We start from the raw sequence: 23,698 nt of genomic DNA, 5'->3' as shown, positions 1-23,698 counted from the left end.
GCCATGGCCTCAGGCTGCTAAACAAAACCAAAACAACAACAAAATAAGGTGGGTTGAACAAGCTTGAGTAAATAAACTCTTACACTATGTCAAGCCATAGAATTTGCTTCCTTTTTTTTTGTAGTGACCGATTTTGGCTTTCTGCAACCTCCGCCTCCCGGGTTCAAGCAATTCTCCTGCCTCCGCCTCCCGAGTAGGTGGGATTCCAGGCGCCCACTATCATACCTGGATAATTTTTGTATTTTTGGTAAAGATGGGGTTTCGCCCTGTTTGCCAGGCTGGCCTCAAACTCCTGACCTCAGGTAATCCACCTGCCTTGGCCTCCCAAAGTGTTGGGATCACAGGCGTGAGCCACCACACCTGGCCAGAATTTGCTTTCTTAACCTGAGTTTTTTGCTTCTCCTTCTCATGTCAAAGACTAAACAAAATGGGTGTGAGAGAGACATTCAGAACTGCCAGGCTCAGTAGAGGGCGAGCTGGCACTCACGCCCAGGGCTCCCGAGCACCAGCCAGGGGCTTCTTGCACTGTTCCACAATCATGGCTAAGACTTGCCCCATCCCACCTTCTCCACCTTCAGCCCTCCCCATGGCTTTCCTTTCGCCAGGGGAAGGACATTGATAGGAGCCCATGAGGAGAAAACCCAGTAAAATGCATGTATATTCTTATGAAATATTTGCATATGAAACAGCACCAGTTTATTGTTGAAGAAATTATAAAAAATACGTTAAGAAAAAAATCCTCAGCCGGGCGCAGTGGCTCAAGCCTGTAATCTCAGCACTTTGGGAGGCCAAGACGGGCGGATCACGAGGTCAGGAGATCGAGACCATCCTGGCTAATGCAGTGAAACCCCGTCTCTACTAAAAAAATACAAAAAACTAGCCGGGCGAGGTGGTGGGCGCCTGTAGTCCCAGCTACTCAGGAGGCTGAGGCAGGAGAATGGTGTAAACCTGGGAGGCGGAGCTTGCAGTGAGCTGAGATCCGGCCACTGCACTCCAGCCTGGGCGACAGAGCGAGACTCCGTCTCAAAAAAAAAAAAAAAGAAAAAAATCCCCCAGTGAGGTGGCTTATGCCTGTAATCCCAGCACTTTGGGAGGCTGAGGCAGGAGAATCACTTGAGCCCCTAGGAGTTTGAGACCAGCCTAGGCAACATAGTGAAACCCTGTCTCCAGAAAAAATACAAAAATTAGCTGGATATGATAGTATGTGTCTGTAGTCCCAGCTACTTGGGAGGCTGAGGCCGGAGGATTACTTGAGCCCGGGAGGCAGAGGTTGCAGCGAGCTGTGAATGTGCCACTGCACTCCAGCCTAGGTGACAGAGTGAGACCCTATCTGAAGAAATAAAACCAACCAAACCAAAATCCTACTATGCAAAGATAATCATTGTTTTTTTTTTTTTTTTTGAGACGGAGTCTCGCTCTGCCGCCCAGGCTGGAGTGCAGTGGCTGGATCTCAGCTCACTGCAAGCTCCGCCTCCCGGGTTTACGCCATTCTCCGGCCTCAGCCTCCCGAGTAGCTGGGACTACAGGCACCCGCCACCACGCCCGGCTAGTTTTTTGTATTTTTTTTTAGTAGAGACGGGGTTTCACTGTGTTAGCCAGGATGGTCTCGATCTCCTGACCTCGTGATCCGCCCGTCTCGGCCTCCCAAAGTGCTGGGATTACAGGCTTGAGCCACCGCGCCCGGCCTAATCATTGTTAATATTCTGTGTGTTTTGTGTTTTCTTCAGATTCTTTTTATTTTATTTTTTGAGATGGAGTTTTGCTTTGTTGCCCAGGCTGGAGTACAATGGCGCGATCTCGGCTCACGGCAACTTCCGCCTCCCCGGTTCAAGCGATGATCCTGCCTCAGCCTCCCAAGTAGCTGGGATTACAGGCATGAGCCACCATGCCCGGATAATTTTGTATTTTCAGGAGAGATGGGGTTTCACCATGTTGGTCAGGCTGGTCTCAAACTCCTGACCTCAAGTGATCCACCCGCCCTGGCCTCCCAAAGTGCTGGGATTACAAGCTTGAGCCACTGTGCCTGGCCCAGAATTTTTTCTTTATAGATGTATGTTTACAAACTTATTACATGTGCTGTAGTTTGTAGTTGATGTATACAAACAAGAAACAGGCCAGGCACAGTGATGCATGCTTGTAATCCCAGCACTTTGGGAGGCCAAGGCGGGAGGATCACTTGAGGCCAGGAGTTCAAGACCAGCCTCGGCAACATAGCAGGACCCTTACTCTACAAAAAGCATATATGTATATGTGTGTGTGTGTATGTGTGTGTGTGTATATATATATATGTAAAGTGTTTTAGATGGAACCTCACTCTGTTGCTCAGGCTGGAGTATGGGGTGCAATCACATCTCACTGTCACCTCCACCTCCGAGGCTCAAGCGATTCTCCTGCCTCAGCCTCCCAAGTAGCTGGGATTACAGGGATGAACCACCGTGCCTGGCCTCTACAAAAAATAAAAATAGGCCAGGCACGGTGGCTCATGCCTGTAATCCCAGCACTTTGGGAGGCCAAGGCGGGTGGATCACCTGAAGTCAGGAGTTGGAGACCAGCCTGGCCAACATGGTGAAACCGTATCTCTAGTAAAAAAACAAAAAATTAGCTAGGCGTGCTGGTGTACGCCTGTAATCCCAGCTACATGGGAGGCTGAGGCATATGAGAATCACTTGAACCCAGGAGGAACAGGTTGCAGGAAGCCAAGATTGCTTAAAAAAGCCTCCCAAGTAGTTGAGATTACAGGGACAGGTCGTAGGGAGCCGAGATTGTGCCATACCACTGCACTCCAGGGCGACAGGCGGAGACCCCATCCCCTTAAAATTGTTTTCTTACAATATTTTTGGGGGGATGGAGTCTCACTCTGTCACCCAGGCTGGAGTGCAGTGGTACGGCACGATCTCGGCTCCCTGTGACCTCTGCCTCCCAAGTTCAAGTGATTATCCTGCCTCAGCCTCTTGAGTAGCTGGGATTACAGGCACCTGCCACCACATCTGGCTGAGTTTTGTATTTTTAATGGAGACGAGGTTTTACCATTTTGGCCAAGCTAGTTTTGAACTCCTGACCTCAGGTGATGCACCTGCCTCAGCCTCCCAAAGTGTGGTGATTACAGGCGTGAGCGTCTGTGTCCGGCCTGTTTCTTCAGAATAAATTTCTAATAATTACATTTTTGGGTAATGGGTGGGGGTTGTAGTAAATTGCACATTGATTACTGAGACACAGATACACATACTCATTAAGAAAAACTCCAGTCGGTCATGGTGGCTCACCCCTGTAATCTCAAGGTTTTGGGAGGCTGAGGCAGGCAGATTGCTTGAACCCAGGAGTTTGAGACCAGCCTGGGCAATACAGTGAGACCCTGTCTCTACCAAAAAATTAAAAAATCAGCTGGGCATGGCTGGGCGCAGTGGCTCACGCCTGTAATCCCAGTACTTTGGGAGGGCAAGGTGGGTGGATCACGAGGTCAGGAGATCGAGACCATCCTGGCTAACACGGTGAAACCCCTTCTCTACTAAAAATATAAAAAATTAGTCAGGTGTGGTGCGTTCACCTGTAGTCCCAGCTACTTGGGAGGCTGAGGCAGGAGAATGGCGTGAACCCAAGAGGCAGAGCTTGCAGTGAGCAGAGATCGCACCACTGTACTCCAGCCTGGGCAACAGAGCGAGACTCTGTCTCAAAAAAATATATATATATATATTAGCTGGGCATGTGACACACCTATAGTCCTAGCATCTCGGGAGGCTGAGGTGGGAGGATCGCTGGAGCCTGGGAGTCCAAGGCTGCATTGAGTCATGATTGTATCGCTGTGTTCTAGCCTGGGCAACAGAGTGAAACCCCATCTCAAAAAACAAAACAAAAATCCAAGTCAGGCCTCACAAGAGTGAGTCCCTGTGACATTTCCAAGGTGAAGGCTTTGCTCTGATAATGGGGCCCTTCAGAGAAGGTTTTCTCCCACCTGTGCCCGCAATGGGTGGGGTGGGGGGTGGTCCCAGCAGTTGATCAGGAGCCCCTGGACAAGCGTGGCCTCTCACATCCTCTCTCCCCATCCTGACGTCTGCCTTCACAGGTAGGTGTCTGCTTTCCCACAACAGCAAAGAAAAACCATGGCCCAGGTGAGTGTGGCATGTCTTTCTACTGCGCTTTTTCAGCAGGGATTTCGGATGCTGATAAGAACATGACTAATAAAGGCTGGGCGTGGTGGCTCACACTGGTAATCCCAGCACTGTGAGAGGCCAAAGTGAGCAGATCACCTGAGGTCAGGAGTTCGAGACTAGCCTGGCCAACGTGGTGAAACCCTGTCTCTACTAAATACACAAAACTATGGCCCGGTGCGGTGACTCACACCTATAATCCCAGCACTTTGGGAGGCCGAGGTGGGCGGATGATGAGGTCAGGAGATGGAGACCATCCTGGCTACGGTGAAACCCCATCTCTACTAAAAATACAAAAAGCTAGCTGGGCGTGGTGGCGGGCGCCTCTAGTCCCAGCTACTTGGGAGGCTCAGGCAGGAGAATGGCATGAACCCAGGAGGCAGAGCTTGCAGTGAGCTGAGGTTACGCCACTGCGCTCCAGCCTGGGCAACAGAGTGAGACTCTGTCTCAAAAAAATAAATAAATAAAAACAAATAAAAATAAAAATACAAAATTAGACAAGTGTGGTGGCAGGTGCCTGTAATCCCAGCTATTCGGGAGGCTGAGGCAGGGGAATTGCTTGAACCCAGGAGGTAGAGGTTGCAGTGAGCTGAGATCGCGCCATTGCGCAATCGCGCCCAGCCTGATGCTTGTAAATTTATATCTGACATTCCTGTCACTTTAAAAAGGCAGGCAGAGGGCCAGGCGCAGGGGCTCACACCTGTAATCCCAGCACTTTGGGAGGCCGAGGCAGGCAGATCACGAGGTCAGGAGATCAAGACCATCCTGGTTAACACTGCAAAACCCCATCTCTACTAAAAATACAAAAAATTAGCCGGGCGTGGCGGGCACCTGTAGTCCCAGCTACTCAGGAGGCTGAGGCAGGAGAATGGCGTGAACCTGGGAGGCGGAGGTTGCAGTGAGTCGAGATTGCGCCACTGCACTCCAGCCTGGGCGACAGTGAGACTCTGTCTCAAAAAAAAAAAAAAGGCAGGCAGATTACATCTAATATACGACTTGTGTTGTCTGTTTTAGACAACTGTGTCTACTTCTCAGGGGAAATACAGCTCTTTCAGGCATTTAAAGATATATTTGATCTTTGTATGCGAGATGTAGCAGACCCATTCCTCAATAACAACCACCTTGAAAGAAACACCACAACAAATCTCCTGCGAGTTTCCTCCCCCTCTGTGTAAACAGCAGGTATTATGCCAAAGCTGCCGTCTGTGGTTCTGGTGGTTTGGTTTGAGGATGCAGAACACTCAGGCCTACAGAGACAGCCTTGTGTGGCGCCAAGTGACCTGGATGTAACACTGCATTACCTAGAGGAACGAATGAACGAACTGCGTGTTCTTGAAATGACCTGCCATGTCTACCGCCACACCACCCGGAACGTGCCTGATCTCGTCTGAAATTGCTTGCCATGATGGTTTTTATTTTTTAAATTAAAAAAATTTTTTTTTGAGATTTGGAGTCTTGCTCTGTCACCCAGGCTGGAGTGCAGTGGCACGATCTTGGCTCACTGCAACCTCCCCTTCCTGGGTTCAAGTGATTCTCCTGCCTCAGCCTCCTGAGTAGCTGGGAATATAGGCATGGACCACCACGCCCAGCTAATTTTTGTATTTTTAGAGATGGAGTTTCATCGTATTAGCCAGGCTGGTCTCGAACTCCTGACCTCAGGTGATCCGCCCCCTTGGCTGCTAGCTCTCTTTGCATGTAAGTGACATCAGTGTTTTCCATCAGTCTGGAAGCTTTCTCCTTCTTCCGCTCTTCACCCCGGGTTCTAGGAATGTGTGAGTGTGGAGTGCACTGGTCAGAAGTTCTAATTCAAGTTCTAATCTTGAAGTTGTAAGAGCCAGAAATCCAACTAGAAGTAGGTTAGGATTTAAAAAACAAAAAGTAATTCTAGAACTTTGGGAAGCTGAGGCAGGAGGATTGCTTGAGGCCAGGAGTTCAAGAACAGCCTGGGTAATGTGGCAAGACCCCGTCTCTACAAAAAATACAAAAGTTAGCCAGGCGTGGTGGCACATGCCTGTATTTGCAGCTGCACGGGAGGCTAAGGTGGGAGGATCACTTGAGCTTAGGAGGTCGAGGCTGCAATGAGCTGTGATCATGCCTTTGGACTCCAGCCCGGGTGACAGATGGAGAGCCTGTCTCAAAAAAAAAAAATCTATAAGGCAGCACACAAGCCTTGGGAAGAGCAGGTGTGCAGTCGGGCTCCAGAGGCATCTGGCAACCCAGGTATCGCCAGGAATCTTTCTTGTTCCCTGTTCTCTGCTTCTGTGACTTTCTTCTCAGGCTGACTTTGTCATCGTGGCCAGAAATAGCATAGCCACAGCTTGTCTCCTGACAGCTGCAAGTTCTGCCGCGGTGAGGGACTGAACCTCTTTTCACTGATCCAGTTTGAAAGCTCTCTGGGGAGGATTCCATTGGTCCAGCCTGGCTCAGGTGTATCAGGCCCTCTGTCCAGGCAGCTGTGCACAGGGCAGGAAGGGGTTGGTTCCAGAGGAAGATGAGGCCTCGTGAACTTTACCACTGTCCACTCCAGGAAGGAAAATGCTCACAGAGCCTGGGTTTCTTTGTGCTTTGTGAAGCCAGGGATGTCTGGGTGTTTCACACCAGAAATGTGTCAGAGCAGTAGAAGAGGCTAGAACAAGGTGGTGAGCCACACCTGCCCTGTCTGTGAAGCTGGACGTTTCACTTGCTGTCTTCCTTGGAAACACTTTTTTTTTTTTTTTTTTTTTTGAGGTGGAGTCTCACTCTGTCACTCAGGCTGGAGTGCAGTGGCGCAATCTCAGCTCACTGCAACCTCCACCTCCCGGGTTCACGCCATTCTCCTACTTCAGCCTCCTGAGTAGCTGGGACTACAGGCACCCGCCACCACTCCCAGCTAATGTTTTTGTATTTTTAGTAGAGACGGAATTTCACCATGTTAGCCAGGCTGGTCTCGATCTCCTGACCTTGTGATCTGCCCGCCTCGGCCTCCCAAAGTGCTGGGATTACAGGAGGGAGCCACTGCGCCCGGACAGAAGCCACTGTTTTGTAGGAAGCCAAGTGCCACTGGAAATGACTCCCTGTTAGGGCAATCTGGGCACTAAAGATGACAATGTGCCGTTTCAACGCTGTCTGTCCAGCACTTTTGTAGTCTCTGTGCTTTTCATATGTTATTTCATGAATAAACCCATGAGAGGCATATCTATAGAAATTACATATTTACATGGCAATTATATATTTATATAGAAATTATATATGAATAAATTACATAGAAATTACAAAGACATGTATTAACTATGTAGACATTGTATATGTATAAAACTAGACATTGTGTCTATATATACTAGATGTGTATGTAAACTACATTAACTCTATTTATATGTATGTACATGTACATATACTACATAGATGCCAGGCATGATAGCTCATGCCTGTAATCCCAGCACTTTGGGAGGCTGAGGTGGGCAGACCACCTGAGGTCAGGAGTTCAAGACCAGCCTGGCCTCATGGCGAAACCCTGTCTCTACTAAAAATGCATAAATTAGCTGGGTGTGTGCCTGTAATCCCAGTTACTTGGGCGGCTGAGGCAGGAGAATCACTTGAACCCAGGAAGCAGAGGTTGCAGTGAGCCGATACTGCACCACTGCACTCCAGCCTGGGCAACACAGTGAGACCCCCATCCCCCCCAAAAAAAAGAAAGTCATTGGCTTCAGCAGCCTTTAGCCCTTGGTGATAAGTTTTCTAGAGATCGGAGTGTGGAAGAGAACCCAGGCTCCTTAGGGTGATTGGAGATCTGGACTTCTTTGTGGATTGCCTCTCCCCCTCCCACGTAGCTCCCGGTCCCTGCTGCTGCCCCCGGGCTGTGCCCTGCTTCCTGACCCTCCTCTGCACATGCTTGTCCCACCGTTGGGGACACTTTGGGTCACCCATTTGCCTATGAGCATCCCTCACCACCCCAGCAGCATGTGTCCGGGGTGCCCACTGCAGCCCTTTCTACCCAGCATCCCCCCTTGAGCTCCACCATAGTGACAAAAGCACCCCAACCCTCACTTTTTTTTTTTTTTTTTTTTTTTTTTTTGAGACAGACTCTTGCTCTGTCGTCCAGGCTGGAATGCAGTGGCGCGATCTCGGCTCACTGCAAGCTCTGCCTCCCGGGTTCAAGTGTTTCTCCTGCCTCCTGAGTAGCTGGGATTATAGGTGCCCGGCACCATGCCCAGCTAATTCTTTTGTATTTTTAGTAGAGATGGGGTTTTACCATGTTGGCCAGGCTGGTCTTGAACTCTTGCCCTCAAGTGATCCACCTGCCTCGGCTTCCCAAAGTGCTGGAATTACAGATGTGAGCCAACCTGCCCGGCCTCAAATTATCTAAACTAAAATTCATTAAACAACATAGTGAGACCCCACCTCTACAAAAAATTTAAATAAAATTAGCTGGGTGTGGTGGCACATGCCTGTAATCCCAGCTACTCAGGAGGCTGAGGCAGGAGAATCGCTTGAACCCAGGAGGCAGAGGTTGTGGTGAGTCAAGATTGCGCCACTGCACTCCAGCCTGGACAGAGAGAGACTCTGTCTCAAAAAGATCTAAGACCAGGGGCAGTGGCTCACACCTGTAATCCCAGCACTTTGGGAGGCTGAGGCGGGCGGATCACCTGAGGTCAGGAGTTCGAGACCAGCCTGACCAACGTGGAGAAACCCTGTCTCTACTAAAAATACAAAATTAGCCAGGCGTAGTGGTGCATGCCTGTAATCCCAGCTACTCAGGAGGCTGAGGCAGGAGAATCGCTTGAACCCGGGAGGCAGAGGTTGCGGTGAGCCAAGATTGCGCCACTGCACTCCAGCCTGGGTGACAAGAGCGAAACACGCTCCAAAAAAAAAAAAAAACTCTCTTTCTATCTCTATATGTCTATATATAATATATAGATATAATAGATGATATCTATATATTATGTGTATTATATATACCCTCATATTTTCTTCTAATAGGTATAAATTAAAAATGTTTAAATGGGGGTCTTTAATTCATAGAGAGGGGATGGGAGGGGTGAAGGAGGCCAAGCCCTGTTCTGCATCTGTGGAATCCCTTCTCTGCATTTCTCTTGCCGTTTTAATTTTGAGCATAGCTTACATTGAGGATTAGAATCGTGCGCTAATTTAGCTCCTGCTATCCTCCCGTCTGGCACCTCCCACCTTTTTTCCACATCAGATCATCTGTAGTTCCCCTCCTTAAATACCGTGAGATGCAAGTCCCCACTTCCTACAGGGGGGAAAAATAACAGGCACTTCTACGCACGCTCTCTCCCTCTCCCGCACACACCTTACACCCTGCATTTTCATTCTCTTTGTGGCTCCTACCAGACTTTTCCGTGCCTCCTTTGCCCATGCCAGGCCTCTTGCTAGGAATATCCTTCAGACCTCAGATCACTCTGTTTATCTTCCGTGATTCTGCTCGCCTGTGACCTCCTAGGAAGCTTCACTTGACAGTACGTTGGATCTGGCTGCTGTCTTCCTCGTGTCCATTCTGTATGTAACCACATGTCTACCACCGCCTACAGCGTAGTCTTACGGTACAGCTCTCTTCATGTGTTCATCTGCAGCAACACTTCTAAGCACCTGTAGAACAGGAACGATTTTGTGTTTAGCCCTTGACCCCAAGCACCTGGTAGAACACCGGCAGCGTGCCAGGTCCTTGAAAGGTGCTTGATTGTTGAAGGAATGAAGAGATCCAGTAGGAATGAAGAGATCCAGTAGTGAGATTTTTTTTTTTTTTTTTGAGATGGAGTCTTACTCTGTTGTACAGCCTGGAGTGCAAGGGCAGGATCTCAGCTCACTGCAACCTACGCCTCCTGGGTTGAAGCGATTCTCCTGCCTGAACTTCCCTAGTAGGTGGGATTACAGGCACCCACTAGCACGTCCAGCTAATCTGTTTTTTGTAGAGACGGGGTTTCACCATGTTGGCCAGGCTGGTCTTAAATTCCTAACCTCAAGCAATCTGCCCGTCTCGGCCCCACAAAGTACTGGGATGACAGGCGTGAGCCACTGCACCCGGCCGAGATATTTTTTCTAATGATTTTTTTGTTTTCTCTTCCACAAAGTGTAGTACAAAGTTAGGGGCGTGCTCAGCTTCCTACCTAACCTAACATGGGGAGAGCTGACCTCAGAAGGTGGTAAGAGCAATCTCCTCTACGCCTTTGCCATGGTACCCAGTGCCAGCCACTCCACATTCATCAGCCATGTGCTGTCCCAGGGGTCACTGTCATTCGGGGACGTGGCTGTGGGCTTCACCTGGAAAGAGTGGCAGCAGCTGGACCTGGAGCGGAGGACCCTGTACCGGATGTGATGCTGGAGAACTACAGCCACCTGCTCTCTCTGGGTGAGGAGGACTTCCCCGTGGTCCTCGGGTTACATGAACTCTTTTTCTTAGTTGTATAAAACTGGGGAACTGCTCACACACTAAAAGTGCTAGGCTGGGCATGGTGGCTCATGCCTGTGATCCCAGCATTTCAGGAGGCCGAGGTGGGAGGATTGCTTGAGCCACAGGTGCAAGACCCGATCTATACAAATTAAAAAATGAGCCAGGCATGGTGGCATGTGCCTGCAGTCCCAGATACTTGTGAGTCTCAAATGGAAGGATCACTTGAGGCCCGAGTTCAACACTAGCCTGGGCAACAGAGCAAAACCCCATCTCTACAAAAAAAAATTAAATTAGTTGAGGGTGGTGATGCATGCCTGTAGTCCCAGCTATTTGGGAGGCTGAGACGGGAGGATCATTTGAGTGCAGGAGGTTGAGGCTGCAGTGAACTGTGATTGTGCCATTGCACTCCAGCCTGGGCAACAGAGCAAGACCCTGTGTCAAAAATAAAAGTGCTTGGCCTTGGGTTTCAGTGGTCAAAGAGTCTCAGTCCCATTTGGGGTCCTTGTGAAGTTACCGGCCAAGTGAAACAGCTCTTCTCTGGCTGAGACGCCACCGTTTGTTTTGCAAGCTGAACTGTCTGCTTGCTTGGAAGGCCCAGCTGGCTCAGCACAAATCCTTTAACTGTTTCTCCCGAACAGGGTGTCAAGTCAGCAAACCAGCTGTGATCTCCAGTTTGGAGCAGGGGAAGGAGCCATGGATGGAGGAGGAAGAGATAAGGACGTGGAGCTTCCCAGGTGAGTGGGTGGCCTGCAGGGGGCTGCGGGATGAGGCTCCTGGAAGTCTACAAAGCAGAACGCATGGATGTTTTCGGTTTTTTTTTTTTTTTTTGAGATGGAGTTTTAGTCACCCAGGCTGGAGTGCAGTGGTGCAATCTCAGCTCACTGCAACCTCTGACTTCCAGGTTCAAACCATTCTCCTGCTTCAGCCTCCTGAGTAGCAGGGATTACAGGTGCGTGCCACCATGCCTGGTTAATTTTGTATTTTTAGTAGAGACGGGGTTTCACCATGTTGGTCAGGCTGGTTTCAAACTCCTGACCTCAGGTGATCCACCTGCCTTGGCCTCCCAAAGTGCTGGGATTACTGGCGTGAGCCATGGCACCCTGCCGGATGTCCTCTTGTTTCAGGCAACTGGGCTTAAAAGCCTGGGATCTTGGCTGGGCGCGGTGGCTCACGCCTGTAATCCCAGCACTTTGGGAGGCCAAGGTGGGCGGATCATGAGGTTAGGAGATCGAGACCATCCTGGCTAACACAGTGAAACCCCGTCTCTACTAAAAATTAGCCGGGTGTGGTGGCACGCATCTGTAGTCCCAGCTACTCGGGAGGCTGAGACAGGAGAATCGCTTGAACCTGGGAAGCAGAGGTTGCAGTTAGCCAAGATTGTGCCACTGTGCTCCAGCCTGGTGACAGAGCGAGACTCATCGCAACAACAACAACAACAACAACAAAAAGCCTGGCATCTTTGCAAGCAGCTGTGGACATCTGGCCCTAAACCCTGAGATGCCTCAGTGATCCTGCCACCTGCACACATCACTACACGATTCCTTTCCTGTCCTTGGATTTTAGAGAAAGGCGCATTCTATATTTTTTTCTTTTTTTGAGAGTGTCTGGCTGTTGCCCAGGCTGGAGTACAGTGGTACAATCTTGGCTCACTGCACTCTCCGCCTCCCAGGTTCAAGCTGTTCTCCTGCTTCAGCCTCCTGAGTAGCTGGGATTACAAGCACGCACCACCACCATGCTCAGCTAATTTTTTTTTTTTTTTTTTTTTTTTTTTTTTTTGAGGCGGAATCTCGCTCTGTCGCCCAGGCTGGAGTGCAGTGGCCGGATCTCAGCTCACTGCAAGCTCCGCCTCCCGGGTTTACGCCATTCTCCTGCCTCAGCCTCCCGAGTAGCTGGGACTACAGGCGCCCGCCACCTCGCCCGGCTAGTTTTTTGTATTTTTTAGTAGAGACGGGGTTTCACCGTGTTAGCCAGGATGGTCTCGATCTCCTGACCTCGTGATCCGCCCGTCTCGGCCTCCCAAAGTGCTAGGATTACAGGCTTGAGCCACCGCGCCCGGCCTAATTTTTTTTTTTTTAAGTGCAGATGGGGTTTCACTATGTTGGCCAGGCTGGTCTTGAACCTCTGACCTCAGATTACCCTCCCACCTCTGCCTCCCAAGGTGCTGGGATTACAGGCATGAGCCACCGCTCCTGGCCCTCTTTTTTCTTGTTTTGAGAGAGGGTCTTGCTTTGTCACCCAGACTGGAATGCAATGGAGTGATCGTAGCTCACTGCAGCCTCCAACTCCTGGACTCAAGCGATCCTCTTACTTTAGCCTCCTGAGTAGCTGCTACTTCAGACACATGCCATCACACTGAGCTCTTTTTTTTTTTTTTCATTTTTGTAGAGATAGGTTCTCCCTATATTGTCCAGGATGGTCTCAAACTCCTGGGCTCGCACGATCCTCCTGCCTTAGCCTCCCAAGTAGGTGGAACTACAGGCATGAGCCATATGCCTGACCGTCTATTTTCATTTGTCCTTTGATTCTGCTCTGCTGTCCCCACTAAGACCTCGATTGCTAAGTCTTCCTGTAGAATCGTCCGTATTTTCCCTGTGGTTATAAAACAGGCTTTCTCCTGTGTTCAGAGATTCATTCATCTGCCCTTTGTTAAAACAGCTATTACTTTGTGCCATTTGTTGTTCTTTTCATCTTTTTCTTTCACTGTGAAATGCCTTAAAAACATATTTGCTACACGTATAATTTAGTCCCCATTCTCTTCTTCACACCCACAAACTGGTGAAAGCTATTCCTGTCCTTTAGTGTACTTAATGACTTTATTTATTTTTGAGATGGAGTCTCACTTTGTCACCCAGACTGGAGTGTAGTGGCGCGATCTTGGCTCATTGCAACCTCCGCCTCCCGAGTAGCTGGGACTACAGGTGCGTACCACCACACCTGGCTAAGTTTTGTATTTTTAGTAGAGATGCCATTTCACCATGTTGGCCAGGATGGTCTTGATCTCCTGACCTCGTGGATCCGCCCACCTCGGCCTCCTAAAGTGCTGGGATGACAGGCATAAGCCCCTGCGCCTGACCAGCTTGATGACTTTAAATCACTGCTGTCTCCCTCCCAGCTCACCTTCGCGTGGCATTGGTTCATGCTGATCACCAAGTTTCTGCTGTAAAAAACAAAGGGGCTGGGTTATTTGGAGTTGGCAGCATCTTTTCTATTAAACGCTCATTCAGGGGCCAGGCATGGTGGCTCACGCCTGTAATCCCAGCACTTGGAGAGGCTGAGGCAGGCAGATCACATGAGGTTAGGACTTCGAGACCAGCCTAGCCAACATGGTGAAATCCCGTTTCTACTAAGAACACAAAATTAGCCGGGTATGGTGGCGTGCGCCTGTAGTCTCATCTAATCGGGGGCTGAGGAGGGAGGTTCACTTGAGCCCAGGAGGTTGAGGCTACAGTGAGCTGTGGATCCTCCAGCCTGGGCAACAGAGCTTGACCCCATCTCAGAAAAACAAAAATCAAAGATCAGCTAGCACCAGTAATGGAATCAGAAATAATTAAACCCTCCAGTCATGGCAGCTGTCACCTGTAGTCCCAGCACTTTGGGAGGCTGAGGCTGGAGGATTGCTTGAGTCTAGGAGGTCGATGTTGCAGTGAACTATGATCACACCACTGCACTTCAGCCTGGGCGAGACCCTGTCTCTTTAAAAAAAAAAAAGAAAGAAAGAAAGAAAGAAACTTGGCTTATCTTCCATGTTTTTTAGTAGAGATGGGGTCTCACGATGTTGCCCGGGATTGTGTTGAACTCCTGGGCTCAAGCGATCCTCCCAACCCGGCCTCTTAAAGTTCTGGGATTACAAGTGTGAGTCACTGTGCCTGGCCGATCTTAGAGGTCAATGTCAGCTTTGTCTACTTCATGCATCTGGTTACTCTACTGTCCAGCCTGGTATATGACCTTTTATATGACTTTTACATTCTTCTTTCAAGACCGTGTAATATGGCTCCATTCTGCCTAATGGGCTGTACTCAGTATAACCCCACGGGGAGAAGAGCTGTTATTTCATTTGTCCATGTTTCTTCAAGAAGCTCTGGGGGACACTCCTTTAATCACTCTTTGGATCAGGACAAGGATTCTTTGTCAAACATTTGTTCAGGACACTGCTAATTAATTGATGATCCACACCGAAATTACTTGGGGAACTTTAAAAATACCCTTGGCTGGGTCTCACGCTAGAAATCTGATGGAGATGAACAGGTGGTCTTCACCTCTCAGAAATTCAGCAGTTCAGCTCAGGAACTTTTCTCTTTTTTTTTTTCTGAGATGGAATTTTGCTCTTGTTGCCCAGGCTGGAGTGCAATGGTGCGATCTCAGCTCACCACAACCTCCGCCTCCCAGGTTCAAGTGATTCTCCTGCCTCAGCCTCCCTAGTAGCTGGCATTATAGGCATGTGCCACCATGCCTGACTAATTTTTTTTATTTTTAGTAGAGATGGGGTTTCTCTATGTTGGTCAGGCTGGTCTTGAACTCCCGACCTTAGATGATCCGCCTGCCTCGGCCTCCCAAAGTGCTGGGATTACAGGCGTGAGCCCCTGCACCTGGCCATGAACTTTTTTTTTTTGAGAGCGAGTCTTTCTCTGTCACCCAGGCTGGAGTGCAGTGGTACAGTCTTGGGTCACTGCAACCTCCGCCTCCCGGGATCAAGCAGTCCTCCTGCCTTAGTCGCCCAAGTAACTGGGATTATAGGCATGCGCCACCATGCCTGGCTAATTTTGTATTTTTAGTAGAGATGGGGTTTCACCATGTTGACCAGGTTGAGTCTTAGACTCTTGACCCCAGGTGATCCGCCCACCTTGGCTTCCCAAAGTGCTGGGATTACAGGCGTGAGCCACTGCACACAGCCGGGAACTTCTAAACAGAGGAGTGACTCCCTTGAGTCGGACATGAGCCTCAGAGGTGAGGCAGCAGGTAGTGTCTTTGGTTTAAAATGTAAATGAAGATACACCAGGTGTGGTGGCTCATGCCTGTAATCTCAGCATTTGGAGAGGCTGAGGCAAAAGAATTGCTTGAGGCCAGGAATTCGAGACTAGCCCGGTAACATAGCAAAACTACATCTCTACAAAAAAAGAAACTAGGCATGAGCCACCGTGCCTGGCTAATTTTTATAATCCCAGCTAATTGGGAGGCCAAGACAGGAGGATCGCCTGAGGCCAGAAGCTCAAGACAAGCCTGGGCAACATAGTGAGACCCCCATAGCTACAAAAACAGTTTTAAAAACTAGCTGGACATGGTGGCATGCACCTGTAGTCCCAGCTACTTGGGAGGCTGAGGTGGGAGGATCGCTGGAGCAAGGGAGTTTGAGGCCGCAGTGAGCCATGATCGCACCCCCATTCTCCAGCCTGCATGACGGAGTGAGACCCTGTCCCCAAAACAAAAACAAAGTGGTAATACAGGCATCAGGAGACAGCAGGGAGTCTGACTCTGAGGCCAGGATGGCTTGTGTGGACTCTAGTATTCTTCTGTTGGACATCATAAAGATCCATAGGTCCATGTGAGGATAAGTCACTGCAGAAAATGCTGCTAGCTCTAAGAAAATTCCTTTAACAATAAAGACCTCGTGGTGGCTCACGCCTGTGATCCTAGCACTTTGGAATGTCGAGGTGGGTGGATCACCTGAGGCCAGGAGTTCGAGACCAGCCTAACCAACACAGTGAAACCCTGTCTCTACTAAAAATACAAAAAATTAGACAGGCATGGTGGCAGGTGCCTGTAATCCCAGCTACTTGGGAGGCTGAGGCAGGAGAATCGCCTGAACCCAGGAGGCTGAGGTTGCAGTGAGCTGAGATTGCACCACTGCACTCCAGCCTGGCGACAGAGTGAGGCTCCATCTCAACAACAACAAAAAGGACCTCATGCTTTGAGAAAATCCAGTTGGTATACGGAATGAAAGGGAGCATAGGTCAGGAGAACATAGGAAGTGTGGATAGTGAAGGCCTCGTGTAACCTGGGCCTCAAGGGAGGGACCGGGCACTTGGTTTTACTACTTTCTGGGACAGAGTTTCCCTCCATCACCCAGGCTGGATTGCAGCGGTGTGATCATGGCTCACTACAGCTTCAACCTGCCAGGCTCAAACAATCTTCCCACCTCAGCTTCCTGAGCAGCTCCGATTACAGGCAATTAGACTTGAAACCACAAAATGAATCCTCCCTTCAAGCTTTTCCTCAATACTTTTGTGATACAATACTCCAAGATTAACAAATTTATGGCCAGGCATGGTGGCTTATGCCTGTAATCCCTGCATTTTGGGAGGCTGAAGCCAGCAGATCACCTGAGGTCAGGAGTTCAAGACCAGCCTGGCCAACATGGTAAAACCCTGTCTCCACTAAAAATACAAAAATTAACTGGGCATGGTGGCTGACACCTGTAATCCCAGCTACTCTGGAAGCTAAGGCAGGAGAATCACTTGAACCTGGGAGGCAGAAGTTGCAGTGAGCCAAGATCACGCCAGTACACTCCAGCCTGGGCAACCGAGTGAGACTCCGTCTTAAAAAAAAAAAAAGTTTGTGTTATTTTTTTCTAGAAGTTTGGCAAGTTTTTACCCAGCCAGATAGCCAACAGAAACACCAAGACCAACATTTGAGCCATACGTTCCTAGACAAGAAAGACTGGACCCGAAATGAGCTTCATGAATGTAATGAACTAGGAAAAAAACTCCATCAGAGCCCAAACCTCGTTCCATCAAAACAGCAGGTCCACACAGGTGACTTGTGTGGAAAGAGTCTGATGTGTAACCTGGACTTCACTCCTAACGCCTACCTGGCGAGGAGGAGATTTGAGTGCGACGGCGGTGGAAACTTGTTCCTCTATTCGAAAGTTGAAACTCCACCTTTAGGAGCGAATGCACGCGGACGTCACCAGTGTGGAAGTGCTTTAAGCTGTGACGAGGGATTTCCTGCAGCTCAAGGAGCCAGTAGTGAGAAACCCCACGCATGCACCAAGTGTGGGAAAGCCTCCTCCTGCAGATCGGCCCTCATGGTGCATCACGGGGTCCACACGGGGGAGAAATCCTTTGCGTGCAGTGAACGGGGGCGTGGTTCCAGGGAGAAAGTTTGCCCCGACAAACAGGGAACTCAAACAAAGGAGAAACCCGGTAGAGACGGCAGAAGGGGTAAAACAATCTTCCAGAGGGCAGGCCTCTGTGTCCCGGGGACAGTTCACGCGGGAGCAAAGCCTTACAGGTGTTCCGAGTGCGAGAAAACCTCCCACAAGTCGCGCCTCATCGAGCACCGTCGCTCCCACACGGGGGTGAAGCCCTACGGCTGCAGGGAATGCGGGCGGTCCTTCTCCCGGAAATCGTGCCTCCTCATCCACGCCAGAATCCACACAGGGGAGAAGCCCTACGGCTACAGGGAATGCGGGCCGTCCTTCTCCCGGAAATCGTGTCTCCTCATCCACGCCAGAATCCACGCGGGGGAGAAGCCCTACGGCTGCAGGGAATGCGGGCGGTCCTTCTCCCGGAAATCGTGTCTCCTCATCCACGCCAGAATCCACACGGGGGAGAAGCGGTACGGCTGCGGCGACTGCGGAAAGGCCTTTTTCCAGAAGTCCTACCTCATCCTGCATCCGAGGACTCACACCAGGGGAAGCCCCATGGCTGCGCCGAGTGCGGGAACGCCTCCTCCTAGAACTCCTGCCTCCTGCAGCACAGGCGGACCCACATGGGGAGGAAACCATACCAGTGCTCCGACTGCGGAAAGACCTTCTCCCAGAACTCCTGCCTCCTGCCGCACAGGCGGACCCACATGGTGGGGAAATAGTACCAGTGCTCCGACTGCGGGAAGACCTTCTCCCAGAACTCCTGCCTCCTGCCGCACAGGCGGACCCACAGAGGGGGAAACTACCAGTGCTCCGACTGCGGGAAGACCTTCTCCCAGAAGGCGAACCTCATGCGCCATCACCGGATCCACACGAGGGAGAAGCTGCAGGGGTGAAGAGGCCGCGGGGTCATCACAGAGTCACAGCACGAGGTCGCCGATCCTCTAGGAAGGACATCCCCAGGGAGACAGCCCTCAATCGAAACCCGACGCCCCCCTAGCCAGAGGTCCCATATCGGGATGACATTCTACCACTTTGGTGGCTTAAGAAAAGCATGGTCAACTTGGCGTGGTGGCTCATGCCTGTAATCCCACCACTTTGGGACACTGAGGCGGGTGGATCACCTGAGGTCAGGAGTTCAAGACCAGCCTGGCCAATATGGTGAAAGCTCAGCTCTACTAAAAGTACAAAAAATTAGCCGGGCAGTGTGGCAGGCGCCTGTAATCCCAGCTACTCTGGAGGCTGAGGCAGGAGAATCGCTTGAACCCTGGAGGTGGAGGTTACAGTGAGCCGAGTTCGCGCCACTGCACTCCAGCCTGGCGACAGAGCAAGACTGTCTCAAAAAAAAAAAAAAAAAAAAAAAAAAAATACAATGGACTCTGGGGACTCGGAGGCAAGATTGGGATGGGAGTGGATAAAAGACTACACATTGGGTACAGTGTAGGCTGCTTGGATGACAGGTGCACCAAAATCTCGGAAATCACCACTGAAGTTGCACCACTGCACTCCAGTCCGGGCGACAGAGCGAGACTCTGTCTCAAAAAACAAACAAACAAAACAAAACAAAAGACAAAATTAGACGTGGTGGCATGCACCTATAATCCCAGCTATTCGGGAGGCTGAGGTAGGAGAATCACTTGAACTTGGGAGGTGGAGCTTGCAGTGAGCCAAGATCATGCAAATGCACTCCAGCCTGCGCAGAAAGAGAGAAACTAAAAAAAAAAAAAAAAAAAAAAAAAACAACTGTCAAAGAAGAACCACAGATTCACCGCTGAATTCTACCAGATATTTAAAGAAGCACCAATGCAAATTCTTCTCAGACTCTTCCAGAAAATTAAAGGGGAAGGGATTCCTCCAAAGTCTTTCTACAAGGCCAGCATTACCCTAATATGAAAACCAGACAAGAACACAACACAGAAAGAAAACTACAGACCAGTATCCCTGATGAACATAGATGCAAAGATCCTTAACAAAATACTAGCAAACCAAATCCAGCAGCACATTAAAAAGATCCTTCACCATGATCAAGTGGGATTTATCCCAGAGATACAAGGATGGTTCAACATTTGCAAATCAATAAATGTGATGCATCCTATCAACTGAACAAAGGACAAAAACCAGGTAGTCATCTCAAGAGATGAGGAGAAAGCATTTGAGGAAATTCAACATTGCTTTATGACAAAACTCTGAAAAAAGTAGGCATAGAGGAATGTATGTCAACTCAATAAAGGCCACATGTAACAAATCCACAGCTAACATCACACTGAATAGGGAAAAGCTTAAAGTTTCTTCTCTTGGAACTGGGACAACATATAAATGCCCACCCTCACCACTCTTATTCAATAGTACTAGACGGAGGTCCATAGTCCTAGACGGAGCAGTTAGTCAAGAGAAAGAAATAAAGGGAATTCAAACTAGAGAAGAGCCGTCAAATCATCCCTGTTTTAAGACAACATGGTCTTATATATAGAAAATCCTAAAAGCTCCACTAAAAAACTTTTTTTTTTTTTTTTTTTTGAGATGGATTCTCCCTCTGTCACCCAGGCTGGAGTGCAATGGCACAGTCTCAGCTCACTGCAACCTGTGACTCCTGGATTCAAGTGATTCTCCTGCCTCAGCCTCCTGAGTAGCTGGGATTACAAGCACGTGCCACCATGCCCAGCTAATTATTGTATTTTTAGTAGAGATGAGGTTTTACCATGTTGGCAAGGATGGTCTCGAACTTCTGACCTTGTGATGTGTCCACCTCGGCCTCCCAAAGTGCTGGGATTACAGGTGTGAGCCATCATGCCTGACTCTAAAAAACTTTTAGAACTGATACATTTAGTAAAGTTGCAGGATATAAAAATCAACAGACAAAAATCAACATTACTTATGTATATTGACAGTGAACTAGCTGAAAAATAAATGGAGAAAGCAATCCCATTTACAGTAGCTATAAAAAAATACCTACGAGTAAATTTAACCAAGGAGGAGAAGGTCTCTGTAAGGGAAACTATAAAACACTGGTGAAATAAATTGAAGAGGACACACAGAAAAACGGAAAGATACCTTATGCTGATGGATTGCAAGAATTCATACTGTGAAAATGATCAGACTACCAAAAGCAATCTACAGATTCAATGCAATCCCTATAAAAATACCAATTCTTCACAGAAATAGCAAAAACAATCCTACAATTCATATAGAACCACAAAAAAACCCAAATAGCCAAAGCAGTCCTGAGCAAGAACAAAGCTGAAGGCATCACACTAAATGACTTCAAAATATACTACAAAGCTACAGGAATTAAAGCCTCATGGCACTGGCATAAAAACAGATACAAAGACCAATGAAACAGAACAGAGAACCCAGAAATAAATCCGTACATCTACAGTGAAGTCTTTTTTTTTGAGATGGGATCTCACTCTGTTACCCAGGCTGGAGTGCGGTGGTACAGTCTCAGCTCTCTGTAGCCTTGACCTCCTCAGGCTCAGGTGATTCTCCCACCTCAGCCTCCCAAGTAGCTAGGACCACAGGCATGTACCATCACACCAAGCTATTTGTGTGTGTGTGTTTGTGTGTGTGTGCGTGCACACGTGTGTGTGTATTTTTTTGTAGAAACAGTTTCACCACGGTGCCCAGCCTGGTCTCAAACTCCTGGCTCCAGCAGTCCACCTACTTCACCATTCCAAAGTGATAAGATTATAGGCGTGAGCCACTGTGCCTGGCCAGTGGATGCATTTTTGACAAAGGCACCAAGAACATTCATTGGGGAAAGGACAGTCTCTTCAATAAATGGTAGGAAAACTGGGTATCCATAAACAGAAGGATGAAACTTGATCCCTATTTCTCATCATATACAAAAATAAACTCAAAATGAATTTAAGTCTTAAATGTAAGACCCAAAGCTATGACATTACTAGAAGAAAACACAGGGAAAACACTTCAGGACATTGGTCTTGGCAAAAATTGTATTATAAGACCTTGGCCAGGTGTGATGGCTCACATCTGTAATCCCAGCACTCTGGGAGGCTGAAGTGGTCAGATCACTTGAGGTTAGGAGTTCGAGACCAGCCTGGCCACATGGTGAAACCTGTCTCTACTAAAAATCTAAAAATTAGCCAGATGTGGTGGCGCATGCCTGTAGTCCCAGCCACTTGGGAGGCGGAGGCAGGAGAATGGCTCAAACCTGAGAGGTAGAGGTTGCAGTGAGCTGAGATTGCACCCCTACACTCCAGCCTGGGCAACAGAGCGAGACCCCACAGGTTCTTTGGGTGGTCTCTGAATGTCATACAACTCTTATATATTTTATTAAAAAATTGTTTTGACACAAAGTCATGCTGGGTTGCCCAGACTGGAGTGCAGTGATAAGATCATAGCTCACTGCAGCTTCTAACTCTGGGGCTCAAGCAATCCTCCTGCCACCTCAGTCTCCCAAGTTGTTGGAACATAGGTGCCAGCCACCACACCTGGCTAATTTAGTTTGGTTTTGTTTTTTTAGAGATGGGATCTTGCTATGTTGCCTATGCTGGTCTTGAACTGCTGGCCTCAGGCAGTCTTCCTCCCTTGGCCACCCAAAGAGATGGAATTACAAGCACGAGCCACTGTGCACAGCTGAGATTTTTCAACTTAGTCTTTTTGTACATGTGATATTTTATTCATAGAATCCATAAATGGTAGGGAAATTTCTGAGTTCAGAGCAATACATATAATATAAAACGTGATATATAGACTAGAGTTTCTTAGCCGTACTGGAGGGGCTGGCTTTAGGTGATCCATGGACTCCCTGAAATTGGGGACACCAGTGGAAATATGTATGAGCTCATGGGCAGATTCCTGTGATTTTCAGACTTCAAAATGTCTCTTGGACTCAAAGATGCCTTAGGGCAGAGGACATGTGTATCCCCAGTATAGAATCTCGGACAGTGAATGTCAGTGAACATTCGGCAGAAAAGCTCTGCCAAATTCAGTGCTCTGATGTGACTTTTTCATCAAGTCAAGGTTCCTGGGATCTCTTGTACATGATCATCTCACTCTTGTAAGGTTTCATTGTTTCTGCTTACCCTAGTTTTCTTTCCCACCCTGTTCCCTCTCCCACCAGACTGGACTCTGAAATGGGCATGTACAGAGAAGAGGAGACCCCACCATGCCTCAGGCTTTGAGTGGAGAGGACACAGCCTCTGCTGGGACAGGGAACAGAGGGATACGGAGACACTGAAGATGCTTGTGGACAGTGGTCTGAGGTCGGGACAGTGGCAGGAGATACCATTCACTCAGCATCTCCAGGACAAGAGATCAGCCTGGCAGTTACATGTGTTTTTCTTCAAACTGGTTGCCAGGTTGGAATGGCCAATGACATCAGATATTCCAACCTTCCTGACTGGAAGGACCGGACTCCGTGGGTGCCTGGAAGCTGAGGTGGACAACAGTATCTTCTCAGAGCTGTTCTCCACTCCTGACTTCTCCCAGCCTCGAGAATTCATAACACACTCTTCTGGCTCCTAGCAGAGTCCAGAAAAAGGCCTTGGGCAGAACAGAGACTCTGTCCATGGAATGGGACAGATTTTGGGAAAAATCATGACCATCCTGCTCGCCGAGCATAAGGAGGAGAGCCCCCAGGTGAGCACCTCAGGGTACCCCCTCTGGGAGGTGGGGGATGATGAAGTGTCGGGACCATCAGGTGAGGTGACTGGAGGAAGAAGAGGTGGGATAGGATTGACTAAGACAAAGGAAGGGGGCCAGGCATGGTAGCTCACGCCTGTAACCCCAACACTTTGGGAGGCCGAGGCAGGCAGATCACCTGAGGTCAGGAGTTCAAGACCAGCCTGGCCAATAGGGTGAAACCCCATCTCTACTAAAAGTACAAAAATTAGCTGGGCGGTAATGATGCGCGCCTGTAATCCCAGCTACTCGGGAGGCTGAGACAGGAAAATCGCTTGAGTCTGGGAGGAAGAGGTTGCAGTGAGCCGAGATCGCTCTATTGCACTCCAGTTTGGAGAAATTCAGGTTGGGTTCTGTGGCTCACACCTGTAATCCCAGCACTTTGGGAGGCCAAGGCAGGAGGATCACTTGAGGCCAGGAGTTTGAGACCAGCCTGGCCAA

General features: G+C 49.1%; 1 protein-coding gene and 1 pseudogene across 19 annotated transcripts in view; one reads left to right on the top strand and one right to left on the bottom strand.

Annotated features, from left to right (window-relative positions):
- ACTB (actin beta) overlaps positions 1–23,698 on the bottom strand; it is a 468,316-nt gene that overhangs the window by 310,978 nt on the left and 133,640 nt on the right. The window lies entirely within an intron of this gene.
- On the top strand, positions 9,878–17,527 carry LOC126950544 (putative protein ZNF815; annotated as a pseudogene).

Source organism: Macaca thibetana, chromosome 3 (assembly GCF_024542745.1).
Source record: "Macaca thibetana thibetana isolate TM-01 chromosome 3, ASM2454274v1, whole genome shotgun sequence".
NCBI lineage: Eukaryota > Metazoa > Chordata > Mammalia > Primates > Cercopithecidae > Macaca > Macaca thibetana.
This window is presented reverse-complemented; position numbering and strand designations above follow the sequence as displayed.